This window comes from Anser cygnoides, chromosome 3 (genome assembly GCF_040182565.1).
Source record: "Anser cygnoides isolate HZ-2024a breed goose chromosome 3, Taihu_goose_T2T_genome, whole genome shotgun sequence".
Lineage (NCBI taxonomy): Eukaryota > Metazoa > Chordata > Aves > Anseriformes > Anatidae > Anser > Anser cygnoides.
The window spans coordinates 83,052,253-83,074,542 of NC_089875.1; the positions used below are offsets into that span (position 1 = coordinate 83,052,253).

A 22,290-nucleotide genomic window follows, 5' to 3' on the forward strand; every position below is an offset into this window, starting at 1 on the left:
AAAAAATTCTCTCCCCGAGATGATCAGCCTGTCATGCCCTGCGAGTCCGGAGGGACCGCCTGGGAGAGCTCTGCTCTGCAGTGTATTTTGCCTTCTTGCCTCTTCCACTGATCAGACCACGTATAAAAGCATACTAAGGAGTCGATTCAGCTACCAGTCCTACATGGGCTTCCATCACGTTGCTTGAGCCTCCTGCAGTCGTGGGTCTCCTTTACAGCAGGGCGGCCGCGTTACAAGCCACGTCCCCGATCCTGGCTGGTTTACAGACGGATATTCGCACAGCAGGTCACGTTCCTGACTCTGGCTGCTTTGCACTTCCTCAGTCGCATGCACTTTCGATTATTTGCAACTCAGGAAAGCGTGGCTGATCAGGATAGGAAGCCCAGACAACCAACTTTCCTTTTCTCCTGAGCTGGTAAGGAAAGAAGATGGGTGACGGTGGCAGCGGGAGGGGGATGTCATTCTCGTTCTGACCAGTGACCCTCTCCCCGTGCAGGGTTTAACTCTCCACATGCCTCCGACACGTGGAGCATCTTTTCTCGAATACATCTGCACAGGCAGCACAAGGCAGAAGGTAACAGATGCCCGTGTACTGCCAATAAAAGCTTGACTGCCCTTTCACACCCAGACAGTGCACAATGAACCGACAACGTGATTACAGGCGCCGCACCACGTCCCTGCTGCCAGTGCCTAATGCCCAGAATTAAATCCCTCATTATCACCCCAAATCACTGCTGCTTGTTCCAAGCAGCAGACCACGGTCTTTTCCGTGCCAGGGATCCCAGCTGCCCTCCTGCCCCCCGTCCCTTTGGGAAGCACAGAACACGGAAATACTCAGACCTTTTGCCGAGGAACCGAGGAAGGAAAAAAAAAATGAGAAAAAAAAAAAAAAAAGAAAGGATTTTGCTTTAATGTATTTTAAAATAAGAAGCAGCCCTCGCTGTGTTCCTTTGTTGAGGATCAGATCGCTTACCTGGGGCAGGTAGGGAAAGCAATACCTGTCCCCTGCGGGGACGCCAGCCAGGTGTGATGCCCACAGCTCCGGCCGGGCTCGGCGGGGTGATGCCTTCCGAGAGCACCATGGTCCTCGGGGTCAGCGGGGCGCGACGAAGGACGCCCGGGCTGACATGGCAGATTAGTATTGCAGACCCACAGCGATGAGGCAACGTCTCCGGAGAGCGGGATCCGGCCGTATCTCCCCGGATCTCAGCGGCTCGATGAGTCAGGCGGCGCTACAGACGCTCCAGGAAACGTTTGGCTGCGAGCTGCACAACACCAGGCGGGCGTGCAGCCGGCTGCTCGGTGGCGGGGCCGTAAAGCTCCAGCATCCCCCGGGTGTGAGCAGGGGGAAAACGCAGAACCCACGTGCACCTGCCCCCTGCATGGCTCCCTCCCCTCCTGCAGCTCTGTGAGGATGACGATCAGCCGCACAGCCTGCACGGGGTACCACAAGTGCAGGAGCGGTGCTCCCGAAGGCTACGGGGAAGTCCGGCAGGCAGCAAGCATCACAGACACTGACAGGCAAGAGGACAGCCTCTCCTCAATTCATGGGTGTGAAGGGTGAAAAGGTTCCCCTCGCAGGAAGGAGGGGAAAAAGAAAGCTGAAAAACTCTGGAAGACTTAAGGCATAGAAGCTGATCGACTTCATAAAATCCCCTGGGCTAAATGGAAATCATACTGGGGGTGACCCGTGTTCTGGCATCGTAAGATCACCAAGTTCAGTCAGTATCTGAATAAACGAACACTTAGGTAGCTAACAAAAAGCTTCTGGTTGTATCCATTATCACTGTACCAAGGTACCAGATGAAATGAAAAAAAAAAGGGGGGGACTCCTTTATTCTGCAAGGGACGCCAAATTCTCTTTTGCAGTTTATCTCCAGAAATTATGCTGAATATTTCAACCAAAACTCCAACCATCACCTGGCAGCTTCATTTCATGCAACAGAAATAACATTTGTTCTAAATTATTTTAGAATAGCCTGGTGTAAGTTACGGAGCCCGACCATTTTTTAATGGGGTGATACATAATAGCTATTGTTTTATAATAATCAGAAGCCTTGGTAAGAAAGCTTCTAAGAAAACTTCCTATGTCTAATAGTGCCCATGTCTCCCTTGCTCTGCTCAAGAGGAAAATGGGTTTCTTTGTTTATTAATACACAACAGCGTGTTACAACCTCTAAAATGGTCTTTTTCTTGTCTACCTTCTCTGTGAAGTAGCTTGTTGTATTTAACATGACATAAACATAGATACTGTACTCAGGATACCAGTGTTAGCAGGGTGGATTATTGCCTTAAAAGAATGAGCTTCCAGGAATCTACCTCACTTTTTCACTTACTGCAGGATGCAGACATATCCTCCGTTTCTCTCAATTGACTTTTAGAGGTTTTTTCCAAGACCTGCAGCACTGCTTTCCTTTAAGTGATTTTCCTCCAACTCTCCCACGAATCCTGTCTAAACAGATCAGGAAAAATATATTTATTTTGCTAAAGGAAGGACTCTGCCTCTGACCCATTCCTGCCCCAAAAGAAAGTTAAAAAGGAGTCCAAGGTGTCATTATGAAAACCACAACAGCATCAGCTGTATCTGGAGAACAGGAAAGAACTACCAACTGAAGAAAAATACAATTTTGATTCATACTTCTCAAGTACACCGACACTATTTTTGGGGCTGGGCTGTATGCTGATCAACGTTTTGAAACTGGGCACCTACACAAAACAATCTGGCAGCTTGCAGGTTGGTCTCTGCTGTTGTTTGCCGCTGTTTTCACTCCATATTTTGAAACGGGATCACACCAAGTGAATTTATTCAGTTTTCACGTGTACAGCGGTGCGATCCCTCACCTTAAGAACTAGCACAGTCCGGGACATCTGAGAACGTTTCATGTGCTTTTTTCCACTTGCTGCTATTACTCACTGCCTGCAGCCAGCCCGGCTGGCCCACACGAGGGGACGGCGAGCACGGCTTTCCCGACTGCTCACGCAGCTCTCCGGCGAGTGAGGCTCTGTCTCCCTGCCTCCTCCATCCTCAGCCTGGCTGAATGAGGACTCTCAGCTGCCTGGCAGCTCTCAGGCGATGCCTCGTTACCGCCAAAAGCAACCGGCAAAGCCGCACCTGCTGCGCAGAGCGCGCTCGGAGACGCAGGCACACGGGGACCGGCGATGAAGACCACGGCGGCAGTTGCAAGTCATCGGTTACACATCACTAAACTCCTTGTGTGAAGGCAATTGTTCTCCTTCCCCCCTCATTATCTCCCTTCCATGTAGCCCTGACCTTCGTTATCCGCCACGCAGGTTATATACTTAGCACTTTCTGCAGCTCCTAACGTGACACTTTTTCATTTTGCTTATCTCACTGAAATTTCACAACTTTATTATTCTCCCCACCCTCTCTTTCAACACACGCACACGTCGAAAACATTCATTAAAAGCGAGATCAACTCTCAGCAAGCATCCCTCAGTATTTACATAACAAAACAATATCTATTGTTTGCTGCCACACAGCGTCTGCGTGCAAACACACATGGAAGAGAGGTCTCGGTGCCATTTGCATAAAAACACTTAGGAGGTCTTTCCAGCTCACTGCTGTTTAACAGAAGTGCTGGGGCTGAACCTTGGGAACGACGCAGGACACAGCTGTGCTCGTGGGAGAGCGGGGTTTTATATTATGCTCAGGCACAGTGGGACTTCTGGATGGGAGAACGGTTCCTCACCATCTCCTTCAGCACGGGAGCCACCTGGCAATCAATTAAAATGCCACACAAATCCCACCAATGCTCACTGCAAGCCAGAAAGATGGTTTTAGGGACATCACGATTCAAATCAGCCGTAGCACAGGCACTGTCGGTCATTCGGTCTGGGGCCACCGCTGCCCTCATGCTGGTGTGGCACTGCAGAGGTCTGCTCCTTCTCCTCCTTGGGTTTGCTCTGGGTGCTCCTCCTTGCAGCACGAGTGACCCTACACTCTCTCAGCCAGCACGTAACGGAAACCCAGGTGAATTTTGGACAAAGACACGCTGGAAAATTTCAAGAAAAAAGTAATTGCTACGTTTACAGATTTTTCCAGGCCAGAAGGCACCATTATGTTAATCTAATGCCAGCACCAAGCCACAAACTTCTGTTTGAAGATCCTACCTTTTACAAGCATGAGTAAAGACGCGCGGCCAGGCAGCCATCAGAAAACGCTCCTGACAGAAGGGGAAAGAAGAAAACACACATTTACCAGCTTCAAAATATTTTCCAGCTGACAAGAGAGCATTGGAGATGTTCTTTCTCTTCAAGCAAAACGTGACTGAGGAGCTGCCAGCAGCGCTGATGCAGTCCCTGCAGATGCCTTGGGAGGACACTGGAAGGCGCAACGAACTGGCTGAGCAGCGCTCCCCGTGCAGCTCTGAATCATGGAGAGACCACGAGTATGGTCTGAGGTGCTGTTATATTAACACGGTTCCTCAACATTGCTACGTGTCTGGCACGCGTGCAAGAGTCTGGCAGGCAGTGGGAGCCAGGTAAGAGCTCTGTAAGGTGTACGCTGAAAGTCAGGGGCCGCAGTCCTATGGATGGGGGGTCCAGGGTGGGAGAGAGATGCAGCGAACGTGTGGGTGGAAGGGCTGCGTGTCTCCACTGTAACTCACAGAGCAGCGTTTGCACCTGTTACAGTGCGCTCTTACCATCACGAGAAGATAACTTTTCCAGCTGCATCCCACCACGGGGTACTGGAACTGCAAGAGGAAGTTCAGGGATCCGGCACACCCTGGAAAATGGGCGAGAGAAAACGAACGCCGGCGGGGAAGTGAAAGCGGAGGTCATGCACTGCTGCATGGGGCAGGGCACAGCTCCGCGAGTCAGCACAGCTCCCGCTGCAGCTCCCACTGCCAAACCCACGAGCTGATTCTCCGGCGTCTCTGCCAAGAAGCTGTCTGCAACACCTGAGCAAAACCAGTGTGGATGGGTTAAAACTAGCTGCACACAATTCAAGTGAAGCTCTGCTTCAGGGTAGACACCAGACCTGCTGAACATACCAGAGGGGTTCTTTTCTCTAGCCTAAGAAGGCTTGAAAGAGGCCTGGAAACAGTCACCAAAAACTGGGAAGTAAATTAAAAGCATCTCTGGTGAGATCCTGATAGGAGAGTGTCTTTATTGACTGCAAGGCCTGCTGAAACGGTGTGGATTTTAGGGACTTTATCCTACTTTTTCCAATTTGTAAGTTTAGCTCAAAGGTAGCAAATAGTCCTCTCATTTTGTGAATGAAGCTGCCATGCTGTGCACTCCTCACGGCGCCTGGTATTTTTGGTTACACTGCAGCACCAGAAGGGGATGAAGCTTTCCTCTTTGGACCACAAGCTCATTTCCATGCCAGGTTTGCAGCTGTTGAGAGTCAGCTAGCCAAAACTGCTGCTTCGTGACTGTGCAGGATGCTCGATGACGCGAACGGAAGGTCTCCGGTTCTGATTGGAGTGCAAAGATGTTCATAGATGACAAATAATGGCAACGTGTATTAAGTGATACACTCGTCAGCAGACTCACCAAATAGATTGGACTGCCATAAAATTTTTTATATGTGGAAATACGTAATGGCACAGAAACAAGGGCAATAAACAGAGATTTCAAGGCTGCAGTACTGTCAGCCTTGTACCCCAGACAATTACTGCACCCAATTAACTCCTTTCCCCATAAAACACTTCATTTTTACCGAAATGAACCCTAATCTCTTTCTGGCATATTTATTAATATATTACTGTCGTAGTTTCCATTAATGATGCACTGAAGGTCACTGTTCATGGATGGAAGTCCCTATTCCTCTACCATCTTTCATTTCCTTCATTGCTTTTTATTCTAGATTAAAACACAGCAAAGTTATTTCGTCCTTTCCTTCTAGATCACTTTTTCCAGCCCTCTGCTACATTTGCTCTGAGGCTTGTTACTCAAAACCACACACAAGATTTGCAGAGGACTCTCCAGTTAATAATTCCCCTGGTGACTTCCACAGCACCGTTTCCGCATCCCAGAGACCCAAAGCCAGGCTTGTCTCTTCTTGCAACTGCATCATACAGATTGAATTCACTTCCCAGCCCACTCCAAACTCCCAGACCACCTTCTGCAGCCAAATCAGTCATTCCCTACCTTGTAGGAAGTAGAGATCATTTTTTACAACCACTTGAGCGTAGCTCTTGGCACCCAACCCTGCAGAAGTTCACCCCCTTGATACGGGAAGAAGCGAGGCCAAATCCCTGCAGATCTTCTCTCCTTCTCAAGTACCCGCTCCACCCTCCTGCACAGCTGAAGGCTAACTTCTCTTCCACCACCCAATCTGTGAACGAACAGGTAAACACTGCTTCTGTTTTTCAGAAAGAGGAGGCACCGAGAAAAACAAGTTTAATTAACTGTGAGGAGCCTGATGGCCCAATTTCAAGGCCCGTTTCTGGGTAGTTGCGCAAGGAGGAGGGACAGGAACAGTAATAACTTGCAAAGCCAAAACCCACAGAAGATTATCTAGTTGGAACACACGTACCCTTGTGTGTGTGTGTCTGTGTGTGTGTTGCAATAAACAAGACTGATTTATAAAAATCATGGTTTTAGAAAATAATGAATTTTGGAAAGAGTTACTTGCATCACAGCAGATTTTTATTTTTATTTTTTTTGCTGCCTTACTGTATGCTGCTGTTAACTCTAAGATCTCTTAATGGTAATGGCATCGACGATCTCGTTTCCTTGTTGGCTTGCAAAGGTGGTGGGAGGCAGCTGTGCAGGGGTTGGCCTGCTGGGAAACCTCTGGCAAGACCAGAAGTTGCACTGGCAGTCACACGTTAAAGACGGAGGCTTTACTGGGAGAAAGACTCCTTAGGCACCGACAGTTTACTTTCCAGGTAGCACCCTCTCTCAAGTTAATGTCCGAAGGAAGCTCTGTAACTTACCATGGGGAAATCTTCCTCTGCTGGGGATGTACTTCACATTTTCAGACACCAACAAATGTATTTGTGTTGTGGGTGAACAGAGAGTATTTTATTTGTGCAGACATCTTCCTATCACCACGTACAGCACCCCTGATTTTAACGTTCATGTCAGCAAAATGAGTACTAAATATCCTCAGGGTTTGACCCTTTCATGTATAACATCCATCAAGGACAGTATATGCAGAACAAATGGTGAAGGATACGCCAGTATTATTTGCTTCATAAATCTCTTCGTGAATTGTGAAAAATCAATCACTATGGGCTAAAAATATTTTCCTCCAAGAGGGTCATAAATCAATTCAGAAGTTTTCTGCAGATGTCTTGATTTCTCACCCAGTTGCTACACCTGAAGGGGCTGCCGTGGAGAAGGTTAATGTTGCTCCTTTGAATGCTGGGTACTCTCTTGAACAGGTCCAGAAAATTGCATCGTTGTCAGTACCTTTTAAACAAACCACAGCTACCACGCATGAACCACCTCCAGAACGCCCAAGTTTGCCTTAGCTAATAATGCTTTATGAACTCTAGCAACCAAAATCCCCTACAATTTCAGCAGCAAACACAGTAGTAGAATGTCAGTATTACACAGGTGAAGACTCACCACCAAGCGGAAACACATTCTGAAACAACAGCTGAACTGCACTATTAATTTTTCGTATAAAACACCGATGCCAATGAGTACTGCATTATTCCTGTTGCAATCAATGTAATAGATCTTACATATCTGCTCTGCTTCGCCGATAATTAGTGTAAGTAGGGCCATTACAAATTTTATGAATCAGGTGCCCTGACCGCTTATACGATCTGTCAAAGGCAGTTTTAATTGTCTTCACAGTCTAACCCAGCGTGGTAACACAAAAGCGTCACCAGGATAATGCCGTTTCCTAATCACCTAGCCACGTTTTCACTGTTTGCTGGGGATTTGCTCTTGAGCAGATGTTTAGCACCCTTGCCAGGACCCCTGTACAACCCTGTGGTAACTACCGAGAAGGCTGGCAACAGCTCATAAGGGACAAACAGACAGTTCTACCTAATTTACCTATAGCCACTTGAAGCCACTGAAACAAATCACATGCTTAAAATTGTACACGTGCTTATTGTTTTAAGGCTTACACCACAAGAAAAGGAAATTATTTCTTCATACAGAGAAGAGAAAAATATATAAAATAGCAGGGCGCGCATTACACACAGAATAGTTTGCCCCACAGACACACCAATTCGTTAAACTTGCACTTCAAATGGTTTATCTTGGGATGAGATCAGGGAAGTTAAGAGATTTGCACCAGAGAGACTCAAACAGCAGGACAGCATCTCCAGTGCGAGCACACTCCTGCAGTACATCACCCTGGAGCACACTCAAGGTTTTTTCTCAGCATCATCGGCATTCTTCTCTGTGGTTTCCCTGCTACCTTCTTTGTTGTCTTCTGCTTCTTTTCATACGTTCAGAGCTCCAAAAGCAATATCCAGACCATGCCCACCACCCACCTAGGCAGTCTGGATCACTCTCTTACTTTCCTTCTATCACCTCTTCTATAAAGAAGGTTTCTCCAAATAAATGTAAGAAACAATCAGGTCCACTCCAGCTTCAGTGAAATTTGGAAAATCTTTACAAAAAGATTAAAAGCCAGAAACGTTCAGACTCCTCTGTGATCCATCCAAAAAACAGTCACATTTTTGTAAATTCTTATTTTATAGGTTGTATGGCATGGACTACACTTTTAAGACAGAAGCTCACGTGCAAGTTTTACCATAGAGCTAAAATTTGTGTTTCAAAAATTCAGAAAGTTCAAAACTTATCACCTCCATTATATTAAATAATCTTCCTCCAGAGACAGTCATAGATTACTGCAGCTGAATCTCAGATTCATGACAACAGAAGAAAACAAAAAGACTGAGGAGCTTTTTGTTACCACTCTCTGTTCTGATCACAGACAACAGAATACAAATTTTCAAGCCTCCCCAAAACTCAGAGGCACTCTAGACGACACTACAACACCAAACTTAAAGGGTTCACTGGGCAGACACCTACCACTGACTTTTCCAACTTCAGGCCAACAAAAGACATAATTCATGCCATCCTAAAGTATATTTCAACTGTCAGATGAATCACATTCTGAAATTACTTACCTCATTAAACATCATCTTGGATACAGCACTATAAACATCTCAAGCTAGATTAGATGAGTCCTCCCCACAATATCCGTGAGAAGCACTCAGCTTTCTGCAGTTTGCTAGAGGACTGTGCCTGCCTGACTGCACCATGACATCTCCTGTCAACAGTAAATCACTGTGATTTATTTAGAATTAAAACACTCATATTGAAATAAAATGTAAAAAACAACTGATGCAGAAAGTCTCAGCAAATCTCAGTAATGACTTGTCTTCTGCATGGGCATTAGCAGTCACACCATGCTCTCAGTGTTTTATTTGCTGAACCCTAAGCTGCTTCTGGAGCTGCTTCCACAAGCCCAGCTCATCCTCCAGCATCAAGACTACCTTGCCAAGGCCTTACTTCCCAGAAACAACAAAACAGGTTAGCATGCGGAAAGCTCCCCCTTCTGCAGGAGCACGAAATTATCAGGCATAAAAAGTTAATAACCTATAATGTATATACCTCAGACAAACAGCTTGTCAAGCACTCCACGAAAGGAAGCTCCCTGTGCTGGGGAGTGTGCAGCCAGCCTCTGAACCTCATGTGTTTTTTTTTTCCCAGCCTGGCCCAGGCTGAGCACAGGTGATGAGTCTCCAGGGATGAGCTCCACAGGCAGACCTCTTTCGGCTGTGGAGGGGTAGGAGTGGTATCCAGGTCCAAACACATGGGCGTGATCTGAAAACTGGAGTCTTTGCCCTCCAACCTCCCCAGCCACCTCCTCATACTCTGTAACATCCTGCTGAATAGGCAGTCCTTGGGGTCTGCAAGTTCACCTCTTAAAGGCTCAGAGAGAGCTACAATCTAAGAATGTGCTTTGCAAAGGGTTTCAGAACATGCATTCACTACTCAAAATCAAAAAAGTAACTGAAGATCACCGAGAAAAACTGCAAACATCCCGAAGATACTTTCTGTCTTACTGCCATCAGAAACTTTGGTTGTTTGCCTGTGTCCTGGAGAAGGCAGCTCAGCTGTCTTCTAGCAGCACAGCTTCCCTGCTGGAGCAGTGAACATGGCCCACTAAACATGACATCTCCTTTCCTGATACAGCTGCCTGGTTATTGTCCCGTGGAGCCTTCATATCAGCCCCAGAGCTGCTCCCTCCCAGCTGACCTTTTTGCCTGACAAACCAGTTTTTCTTAGGTGCCTTCCTTAGGAAAATCCCATTTTGGTACAACACTTTATTTTACTAACGTTGAACCTCAGACCTGCAGTAGCAGGGGTGTAAACAGACAGCAGAGGCGGCAGCAAGGACTGCACGCTTCAAAGAACATAGCAATGTGACGTAAATACAGTAACTTGGCTCCTCGTGTAGAACTTGGAGCTCTTCTCATTCTGTTATTTACCCAGGAACTTCAGTGCATTTCAAAATAAATTTCTGCATGGCATTACTTTTAAGCATTTTAGACAAAACATTCAAAAAAAAAGTAGATTTGCTTTTTTACTCACTCTCAGGGATCTGTCATTCAGTTTTTTTCTGATGAACATTTTACAACTGTCTTTCAGGGCAGCCTCTGGCTGGGGATAAGAGAGATGCCAACTTCAGTCTTTTCCTGCACCGACAGCAACAGCGAGTCTCTGCACCACGGTACGGCACACTGCTTCTGCATGAGGAGAAACACATAATAAATGGAGTGTCAAAGCAGACTGCGGAGTAAGGAAACTTAACACCACTGCTTTCTGCAACATACGGCTGCCTGAATACACCTGGGCAAAAGCAGTCATTTCCTCCCGAAGTTTTCACAGGCACTTCCCACTACAAACAAGACAAGTTCAAACCACGGCTTGCCAGTTTGGTTCCCACTGACTGATCTTTGAAAACGCCAAGCAGTGAGAGCTGCATGATTACACAAGCAGGGAAAATGAGACAGACACCTTCGTAACTTCCCAGAAAGCGCGTGACAAATGAAATCGGGGAAAAGGACTCGTTCTGCTTCTCTTTCTCTCATACCATTCTCCACGACATTGTGCTGCCACCCCAGTTCAGATATCCCATGTCAGCCAGGGCACCTAGATGGACGTGACTGAGCAGACTTTTCGCTGGCTACAGGAACTCATCAGGGGTATCTGCTGAGGTTTCCATTTTCAGCCTGTGATCCTTCCCTTGTTCTCTTTACATAAATACTTTTACTAGCTCCCCTTTCTTGCTGCTTTTTCTGCTTTCTTTGTTGCTATACCTGTCATTACATCCTTTCTGAAGTCTCACCTCCAGAGAGACTACCTTTTTAGCAGTATTTGTGAGCTGCTGGGAAAAAGAATAGATGAGAAAACTTACAGGCCTACACTGCCAAAGCAAACAGGTCTCTACTACCCCTAGGTGTATGGGTTTATGTGGCAAGGGCTTGGTAGCAGGGGGGCAGCAGGGGTGGCCTCTGTGAGCAGAGCCCAGCAGCTGCCCCATGTCAGATCAGAGCCAGCTCCAGCCAACTCCAAAAGGGACCTGCTGCTGGCCAGAGCCAAGACAGGGAGCGACGCTGGGTGGGCCTCTGGGAGAGCAGATTGAAGGAAGGGAAAAAACCTGCTGCATGACAGCAGCTGGGAGAGAGGAGTGAGCACCAGCCCTGCAGCCCCCAAGGTCACTGAAGGAGGGCAGGAGGTGCTCCAGGCACGCAGCAGCAGTTCCCCTGCGGCCTGTGGAGAGGCCCCTGGTGGAGCAGGCTGTCCCCCTGCAGCCCATGGGTCCCACACGGAGCAGATCTCCACGCTGCAGCCCGTGGAGGAGCCCCCGGTGGAGCAGGTGGATGTGGCCTGGAGGAGGCTGCGGCCCATGGAGAGCCCCCGCAGGAGCAGGCCCCGGGCCGGAGCTGCAGCCCGTGGAGAGGAGCCCACGCAGGAGCAGGGGGTCTGGGGGGAGCTGCCACCCGTGGGGGACCCGTGCTGGAGCAGTTTGCTCCTGGGGGATGGACCCCGTGGTACGGAGCCGTGTGGGAGCAGTGCTTGAAGAGCTGCTGCCTGTGGGCAGCCCCCGCAGGCTCAGTTCGGGCAGGACGGCATCCCGTGGGAGGGACCCCGCGTGGAGCAGGGGCAGAGAGTGACCGTGAAAGAGCGGCGGGGATGAAATGTCAGGGACTGACCGCAGCCCCCATTCCCTGTTCCCCTGCACTGCTCAGGGGGAGGAGGTGGAAGAGGGTGGATGGGGGGAAGGTGTTTTTAGTTTGCTTTTAATTTCCTGTTGGTCTGCTAGTGATAGGCAATAAATTATATTAATCTCCTTATGCTGAGTCTGTTTTGCCCATGACGGTAATTGTTGAGTGATCTCCCTGTCCTTATCTCAACTCTTGAGCCCTTTCCATCGTATTTTCTCCCCCTTTCCCTTTGAGGAGGTGGAGTGAGAGAGCAGTTGTGGTGGAGCTCAGCTGCCCACCTGAGTAAAACCACCACAGTGGGTCATAAATTCAGTTTCTGAGGCAAGCAAACCTCAAACGCCACCTGGTGAACAGCTTGTGACGACACTCAGAACCTCCAAGAAGCCCAGGCAGACCCTCCTGCACACTCTGGCCCTGTCCTTCACAGGAAGGCACGCACACACACCGCTAGCACACATGCCAAACTTTCCCGGGGCAGGGAAAAGGAAGAAAACATGGCAGCCTGTGCTTTCTTCTAGCACTGATGCTCTGTGTCTTCACATACACCCCTTCCTTCTGCTCTCTGCCAAGAGAAACTTGCTCCTTCTCCAACCACGACTTACAGGCTCAAGAGGACTGGGCATGGCTGGCTCCTCTGCTGGATCCCTTTGGGTTTCTGGGGGAGAGCTTTGCTGCTGCCCGCTCTGAGCAAGCTGGCACATGGGGTGGAAGGGCTGATGGCTCGCTGTGGTTTTCTGTCCCAGTGTGGACAGGCAGCACGGTCCCTTGCTACATGGCAGCTCCACAGATCTATAAAGGACCACGTTGCAGCAGCTCCCCAAGGCAAAAGAGCAGCTGCCAAGCTGTCACTTCACCAAAAAGGAAATGGACTTTTCCTCTCCTCCTCAAATCCCTGAGGTGTAGGCAAAGGATCTGCCAGAGACTGGGCTGCTGTTAAAACACAGCATGCAATAAAGGAAAGTGATGTGCCCAGTTATCACCTCTAAACCTCAATGTCCATACTGAGGACTCCCCTTTTTGAAGCCCACTGCCATGCTACAGAAAGGCAAGCCCACAATCACAAACTTTCTCATCTCTTACACACACACACAGAAGTAGTATTTCATAGGGAAAACATGTTGTGACACTACAAGAGCAGGAATGAAGCCATTTTTATATGGCATGTCAGGCATCAGGGCAGCCAACACCACCTGGACAGCCTCCTCCAGACAAACCATCCAGTTAGGTGAAACAGTCGCACAAACAAAGCCCAGCCCTGGTGCAGTTCCCTCAATGCCTTCAGCTTATGCTGATGGCCACAGTGGCATCTTCCTCACAAACTTCGTTTGTTCCCATACCTGCACTGCCTTTTTTCCCAATGGCACTCGCACTTCTGTGACTGCATGATGACCTGGACAGGGAAAGTGATCGCACTTGAAAAAGTCTGTGGTAAAGGAATTAAACACTTAAGATTTTAAGACTAATCAAACTCCCTGAGCTGATCCACCCTGAGCTGTGCAAATAGCTGGAGAAGACAACACAAACGTGAGAATTACTAGGTGGGGCCCAGCAACAATGCAATGGCTTCTTTCAGTGACAGCTTACAGTGCTCATCCAACTACAGCCTCATGCTGCCCAGGGGTCTACAGTGATCCAAGGGAGAGAAAAAAGATCTTCATATCTTCCTCCTATCGGTCACTCCTGCACAGAAGTAACCATCATGTGGCGAGGACAGCCCCTACCTTAAAGAGACTGGCAAGTTCAAGAAACAGAGTTTAAAATCAGCCACCAGTTCTTCAGTGTGGCTGATTCCCTGGTGTGTTTTTAATCTTGCTCATCTGCAACGGGAATCATCAAAGAGTGCATCCAGCAGCAAATCCACCTCAGCGCGTAGGAAGGTCTGGTGTTGTAGCCATATACAGCTATTTCAAGGAGTCACACTGAATTTAACACAAGTTCCCCTCAGTACCTTTTTTTTTTTTTTAAAGAAGACAGCAAGGGAAAAGACAGCAGACAAAAAAAAAAATCTGTTCTGCTCTGTTTCACATTAGCTATAGAAAAATCTATGACAGTTCACTAAGAAGCAGGATCAGTTATGAAGTCTACTGGATTGAAAGTAAGAATTAATAGATCATGCTCCACCTGACACTAGCTTGTTTACACCTGGACCGGGCCAATCGCGATGTGAAATATCTGTTGTTCCAGAGTACATCTGAGCTCCAACCCAACTACAAAAATCTCTCTTTTTTTAATTTATGTTTGATGCAGAGAACCGCTTTGATATCAGGAACGCTTTCTGCAGCAGTACATAACCAACCTTAAGGCAGAAGAAATGCTCAAGGAGAAGACTGCGTTCAAACCCCGTCACATTCCATACTCAAACACAGGCTGTTTTGATATAACGTGGAGAAGACTCTTAAGAAGGCTTGATTGCTGTCTCCCTGCAGGCAGGGCTGTCCCCGGCAGCTCACCACAGAACAGAGCCTGGCACCAGCCAGGAGAAGAGCAGCAGCTGCCCGTGGGATGGCACCCCGGGCACTGCGGCGACGTGTCGGGAAGGACGGTCACCTCACCAGGATTTCTCCCCTACGCAGCTCCAAGTTTCAGTCCCTGGTGCAGCTAGCTGTTTGCCATCGGTCACCTGCAGCACTTCCACGACATGCAGAAATAAATTATGCAACCAGTGTCTGAAGATGAGGACCCTATTGCTGATGGAGGGAAGTATGTATTAATGGAGCCACTGGAAACACTGGAATATAAGGGGAGGGGAGGACACTGAGGACTCAAAAAAACCAAACCTGAGGTAACTCCCGAAAGTGAAAAATTATATGCATTCCGTCACAACCTATGTTTGTGCTTCATAAAAATTTTGTAAGAAGAAAAACAATAGATTATCATTTGCAAGATGTTGAGGCAGCCAGAACTAAGCCTAAGCAAACCACGTCTTTATGCAGATACACTGAATACGAAGAACTATATTATAGCCCTGAACTTGCTAAGACTGAGAAGCATTGCCCACTATTCCAGGTTATTGCAGCCTTATGCAAAGAATGCTTTATTTATTACTATTTTTGCTGTAGGGCTGTAATACTGGAGCTGAAAAAAGGTGAGAAGAAACTGCTACTCTGAAATTCAAGGAGCAAGAACTTCTTGCTGTCTCAGACACTACCCCCCCGTCATAAGCTGGGGTAAGAAACGGTTACCCCGGAGTACCTGCAGCTCTCTCGAGAATACTGCTTATTTACCAGGTTAATTGCAGGAGTGCATGCACCCGTGACATCTTCATTTTGAGAATCCACACATGCCCTGACAAGCATAAAGAGAGCTGCTCCCCTGCCTCCTCTCACCAGTTTACTTTCCATACAGAAAGCTGAAGCTGGGCACTGAAGTACCAGGGCTGGCGATAGATGTAACACATTTTTTGGGAAAAAAAAAAGCCTTAAAAACCACCCAAACCATGAAATTACTTATCTTAGGGCTTGTTTTTCCTCACCCACTTGCTCTTGGCAACTCTGAAAGAGTAATTGCTTTTCAATAGCTGGGGATTAAGAGTCTTAGTAACAACTGCAGGAGCACTTTGCTAAAGCTGGCATCAAATCTGGACGTGATTAGAGCAGCGTAGCGCAGAACAGCTTACCGGCGTGCCATTTAACAGTGGGGTGGGGAATCGGGAAGTACTCCATCAACAGGAGGGTGAAGAGCAGAGGTTGCCGCTGGACGATGCCTCACTGAGACCACCAGAAGCCCTAAGTCCCCCATTTGCAGCAGACGGAGCAAATAGCTGGCATGTGACGTGTGGAAAGAGGCAAGCAGCCTTGACATCCAACATCGCACCCGGCGGGACACGGGCTGCTGCCATGCCGAGAGCTGGCAGGCACCCAGGCAAAGCAGTGCTCTGTGGGCCACAGAGCTCTGACTCAGGGAAGTCCAGGTACCCAGCCTCGAGGACGATGTCCTGCAAGAGTGGGAATCAGCCCTGCTAACAACACCACGTTTCAGTCCTGAGGGCTTTTTGTTGTTGCTGTTATTCACAGTGATGAGAGCGAACCCCCACATACCGCAGGACAACAGAGCACACCACAAAGGAGTTCCTCGACACATTGCTGCAGCGCTGCCACCTTGGGAGCCTAAAAAAGGATGAATTTTGAAGTTATCTCAGTAAGACCCCTCCACCAACCCCTCCGTCTGGCACCAGAACAGTATGCGGGGATGGAAAAAGGAAGGTGCTCTCAGGTAATAACAGCTTAGACTTTGCACGTCAGATAAATTAATATATCAACTTCACAGTTGCTTGGCTAACTGCAGATTTCATCCACTTTTGCCAGCAGCTCTGGTAGGGTCTAAGAGGCTGGATCACAAAGAAAAAGGATGCCACGGCCAGGCTGCCACCCCTGTCTTTCTGGAGTCAATATGACAGTGAACTGAGTTTTCCTTATAAATTAAGCTTCTGTTTCCCCCTACACCCACAGAGGCAGTGTAGTCAGCTTACACTGTTAACAAAAATAATTTTTCCATATTTTGATTAGGATGATGAGAGTTGATGACCAGTTCTTTGCCTTATATTCTAGCAAAGAGAAATACAGTTAAAGAATTAGCTGCTTATTTGGGAGTGGTCAGGACGTACATTTGATGGCAGATGATCACCTGTTTGTGGGATGTTTAAATGACCAGCTTCTACTGAACAGGGTGCTCATCTTCCCAGACTGTGGAGAACAACCAGTTTCGGACTACAGGGCCGCCACACATTGCCTAGCATCTGACACAATTTTGTCTTTTCTATTGCTGACAACAGAAACCAGCTGCATCCCTTCTTTGGCTACGTGAGTCTGAGAAGGCCCCAAAAGACCTGGCTGCCCAAGGTTTGCTGCCCATCAGGGGATATGAAGGACCAAGTCAGCCCTCACACGTCAAGTACCAAACAACAGCTTTTATCAACACCGAGTCCCTATTTCTGTTGGGCTCAGCAAAGGCATCCGTCTGTAACCAACAGGGAGAGCTGTATGCCCAACAGAACGGAAACCTTTGGCAGTATATTTCCGTAAGTGACAGCAGTCCGTGAGCTATCCATATAAACAGGGCAAATATTAGGGAGAGCACTATTAAAAGTTTCTATATCAAAGGCTGCTATCTTTCGTGACAAAGAATGTTGTGAGGCAGACTGTCTAGTGCGGGCAACTGAAACTCATCTTGAACACCCCTGTCGCTGAAAACCCAGGAGGTTTCAGTGTCTGAGACCTGAGCTTTGCCCTTTCTACCAAATGTCTCTGACTTTATTGTAGGCGGAAGATCAAGGTTTTACTACCAGAAAAAAACACACATGTTAAGTAAAAATATTTTTCAAGAAAATGTTCTTAGATTTATTTGCTGCAGATATTAGAAAACAGTAAAAAGGAAGAATGAGCAAAATACATTTTTCCATGCTTTACCAATTTTTGTACTTTCACTACGTATCTACTTCAGGCCAGTGCTGGAAGTTGGTCTTCTGGACTAACCATGTCTCACTATTATCACATGCAGGTGAAAGAAAGGCTGCAAAAGAGTGTATGACCCTAACACTAGACATGTTTCAGAAAACTATCCTGCATATTACAAAAAATGTCACTGTCTGTGTAGCATGTTTTTGATGTTACTGTTTTGTTTTGAAAGAGTGATGTATTTTCAAGTGAACTTTTTTGTTAAGCAAAACTGGAGCAGTGGTCATCCCCTCCCCTTAGAGTTGAGTTAGAAAGGAGACCAAATAGTCTGCATGGGAGTTGGTGGCTTCACAGGCTGGAAACGAACCCTTGGGGCTCAGTACACTTCCAGTGCTTTTTCAGCAGTGTTTGCAAATGATCAAAGTCACTTGGCCTGCTTGAATTTCTGAGAGCTGCAGACAGAACACTGCTAAGAATAAATAATCTCTCTTGATCTCTGAAGCAGAAATCATTGCTGAAATGCCAGTTCTGTGACTTCAGTTAGAAAATGCTGTTTTAAGACCTTACTGTCCCTCCTTCCTACTAATTAACATCTCTACGTAATTCAGCTGCTTTGCCTATCCTTTTTTCCCCAATGTATTCAGATCAGATGGGATTAAGTAGAAAAACATGATAATACAGAAAGATGTCAGAAAACAAACCATTAGTTATGTCTGTGTCTTGACCTTTTTCTACTGTTTTGCTGACTACGTTATAATTGCTTTTTCATTTGTCTATCATGAGAAACTGGCTGGAAAATGGGAAGTGGCAACAGTAATTTGTGTAAGAATAACTTTAAGTTATTGTAAAGTTCAAAGAGAAGCAGAATTAATTTATGACAAGTTTAACCATTCTCCACCTACAAGCGCTATTTATGTTTTTGGAAGGCTTTTTTAACAGATGGAGAGAAAACTCATAGACAAAAAGAAAGCGTCTGAATGGCATAGAGGTTTAAAACATTACTATTTGAAATAATATGAAAACACATTCAAATATCAGCAGGAGAAAAATATTACACTTGCTAAGCAGCTAAGAGAAGTTCAAAGCTTTTTTTACCCAAGCAATCCAAATCACCACGTAATAAACTACCTAAAAGCAAAATATATTACAAGGGAGGATCTCAGCTGAAGAAGCATAGTGCTTACCTCTCAGACTAGAGTTGACCTTCACCTCAGGCCAGTTTCAGTAGATATGTAGGTACCAACAGTATTTCTGATCATCTTATTCATGTTTTTTTTTATTCTTCTAATTTTATTTTACACGAACTCACTATTTGCTTCTTTATCCAGAGTTAAAATGAATTCACTATTCTACAAGTTAATTTATTCTGTGTTCTTAAGTTTCATATGGTTTCTATTTTTATATTTATTATGAAAACATAGTATAGATTCAAATTACCAGTCAAACATTTGTACTTAAGGAAAAGCCACCTCCCTTCAGAGGCACCCCTGGAGCTCAGACGTTCCCCAAAGCAGCAGTGAGGGCTGTAGGGGCAGGCATAAAGCAGACTGCAGACAACCAGTTTCACCAGCACTGCTTACTCAAGAGTCCTCTTTTCAAAGCAAGAACTTTCAGATATGCAAGACGTTTCATTTCAGTCTTGCAAATATACCTGTTTCATTATAATTAAAAATATTGAGATTTAAAGAACTAAATTAATAAACTGTGTCTAAACTACAGCTAGAATATCAATAGCCACGTTCATGATTATGTACAGAAAGATGTAGCCTAAAGCTAGGCTCAAGGAAATGGATATTTGGGAGAGACCTCCAGAGCTCATCTCATCCCCTTTTAGAGCTGTTGCCATAGCTGCACTTACCACAACTTACCTGTTTGTTTGTTTTCTGGTCTCACACTGGCAAAAACTGAAGGCAAAACACAAAGGCACACAAAGGCAAAAACTGAAACTGTTTTGTTTGGAAACCATTCTTCCTTTCACAAAATCCTTATGAATCTCATGGGATATTAATACTGCTACCCTTACATTTGCTGAAATTAAGCCTCTTGTCTTTGTCCCACTGCTCCCACTCCTTCCTTTTCTAAAAATCACAAATGCACTTTTTCTCGTTAAAAGGAAAAATTGGGGAAAAAAAAAAAAGCAGTATTGCTTAAAGTAGAATAAAACTGCTATACATCGCTCCTTCCCTTTTCCATATCCTTCTCTTGAAGGAAAACCTTTTCCCAGTGCTCTTCAAGATGCATTTTGGGCATTTATTTTCCTGTAAGGAAATGCAGAAGTCCTCTTTGAATATCAAGAAACTTCACTATCAATAACAAAGTCAGGTTATGATTGTTATGACTGACTGATTTTTCTTTTCTTTCCTTTTTAATGTGGAGTGAAGATCCAGCAGCTCCTTAAAATATCCGCTGTGAGTTTAGATGTTATGCTTTAAAATCCTTGTTCGCATTTCTTCATCTATTATTTCTGCAAGCAAGGCAGAGCACGGACTCTGACCCTCTAGGAATCACTTAAATAAGTGCAAAAAACATTCGGTGCTGATAATCAGGCAATAGCAGAAGAATCAGAGTCATGGAACCATGTTCGTGTCCCAAAGGCCTAATGCAAACATGAAGGTCGCTTCATTGACGCTCAGGACAGTCCTAACCCAAGTAAAGCAGCAAGAACTGCGGTTGCTGGGCCCAAAGGTGCTTGCAGTAAGCCCCAGGCTCTCCAGCTTCTGCTTCGACACATCCAGTCTTGATACCAGAAAGCTCTTGTTGTGCACAGCGGGAAGACCCCAACACCACCACAGCTGAAGAGGGAACCTCGAGTCCTGGGCCGTGCCTGGGCAGCAGGGCTCTCCAGCAGGACCTGTTTCCCCACAGCCTGTCCAGGAATGAACTCAGAAAAGGAGCTAAGACCTGTGAGCTTCACGACCAGTTTACAAGGTTTGACAGGGCAAAACACAAACATTTTATCCTGCATGTTCTCCCTGTTACCACAGACGTGCTGCTGGATGCGCAGACCTGCACCGCCTGAGGGGTCAGGGCTGGCCCTCAGCATGTCTGAGGAAAAACAAGTTCGGCTGAACAAAACAGAACAAAATTTGATTTGGGTTTTTAATCCAAACACCACGCTGATCCTAATTCAAGCTACAACATAACAAAAATTGTTCAAACCATCTTTTTTTCTCCTCACAGCATAAATCTGGATTTTCTTTTACAGTGTGTTCCACCCAAACATTAACCACTGACAACACAAAACGGAGTAACAGTGAACCTAAACTAACTCAGTTCGCAGACTGCATAAGAAGATTAACTTAACAAGACCCGTGTTCGGCTCCTTTTATCCTTGCTGTAAAACTTAAGTCATCGCTAATTAGTCACACTTTTAAGGAATTCTTGCAGCTAACACAAACGTTGGCTGTTATGTTCCTGTTCGTACAACGCTTCACAAGATGGAAATCACGTCTCAGTTCCCTCGCCAAACTGTAAGACTGTGTGGATTAACTTACTGCCGTTGCACTAAGTGATGGAAACAAAATATGGGCTGTTCTCACAAATCATGTAAAAAGAATTATTTGTTGTTATTCATTTATTCCAGCTGCTTTATAGTATAGCCCATGTCTCTAGGGCTACATATTTTAGCTTAACGCGAACTGATGCTGGTACTTAGCAAGCTGAAAATATAAATCAAACCATTCAAGTCACAGAATTAAACTCCGGTATCTGAATTTTGGTGCCCAGTTTAGAAAATTGTAATTTTCTAAATTGTAATTGTAATTTATGACCAACACGGTCATAAACCTACAGTATGACCTGCAAGATCGGGCTGAGAGAGCACAGCTCTAATATGGCAAAGAGGAGGCTATGGGTAGATCTAACAGCAGCCTACAACTGCTTGAGCAGTAACTTGGGCGTCAACAAAGATAACGGAGCCAAATGTTTTTAAGTAGAGGAAGATGGTATAACAAGGGATGAGAGGGGCAAGCTGAAGTCTGGGAGATTCACAGTAGACACTGGGACAAATTCAGGTAGTGCAATGCTGGAACAGGTGGCACAGAGACATGGTGGAATCTCCATCCTTGGAAATAGCTAAGACCCAACTAGACAAGGCCAGGGCTGATCTGGTGCAGTGACACATCTGCTTCAACCTAGAGGCTGGACTAGATGACCTCTAGATGTCCCTTCCAACCAACATCATCTAAGTCTAGTTCAAATTAAGCTACCTTCCCCTATCCCTGTCCTATGCACACAGAAATAAACACTTACAAAATACAATCACACCTACTCTAGCTCTTAAGTTCAAATACATTTTCATTTTCAAAAGGTATCAAATACAACCAATGTTCTGTATCTATGCACAGTATCAATTTTTACTTTTATTTCCTACAATTTTTGACCATTTAAGACTTGGTATTTTACAAGGACAGTGCACCCGTATTAAGAAATGCCACACCACAGAGAATGTAACTATGATTTCATAGGTTCCTGCTATTACTGAATTTGTGCAATTTCTCATCCTCGCCCTACTTCTTCCAAGAACAAAGGTATGCTGACAGCAGCTGTTTCTGTAAAAGTGGTCAAAATACCTTCATATAATAGTTTCCTGCACCACCACACAGACATTTCAAATGAGGTGGATTTCCCCAGTGTTTGAACACCATCAGAAGGCACTTCTGTTCGTTTCCATTTTTTGTTGTTCCTTCTTGGATGAACATGAACACCCCTCTTCCTCA

At 46.1% G+C, this 22,290-nt stretch overlaps 1 protein-coding gene across 3 annotated transcripts in view; it reads right to left on the reverse strand.

Annotated features, from left to right (window-relative positions):
* The window catches only part of ANKRD6 (ankyrin repeat domain 6), a 116,097-nt gene that overhangs the window by 36,244 nt on the left and 57,563 nt on the right, over positions 1 to 22,290 (reverse strand). For 2 of the 3 annotated variants that reach the window (XM_048049517.2, XM_066994538.1), the window contains exon 2: positions 10,543 to 10,697. The gene's annotated coding sequence lies outside the window, so the exon portion shown is untranslated. Of the gene's footprint in view, positions 1 to 973; positions 1,696 to 10,542; positions 10,698 to 22,290 lie in introns of those variants that run through there. The other variant, XM_048049519.2, reaches the window with a different exon arrangement.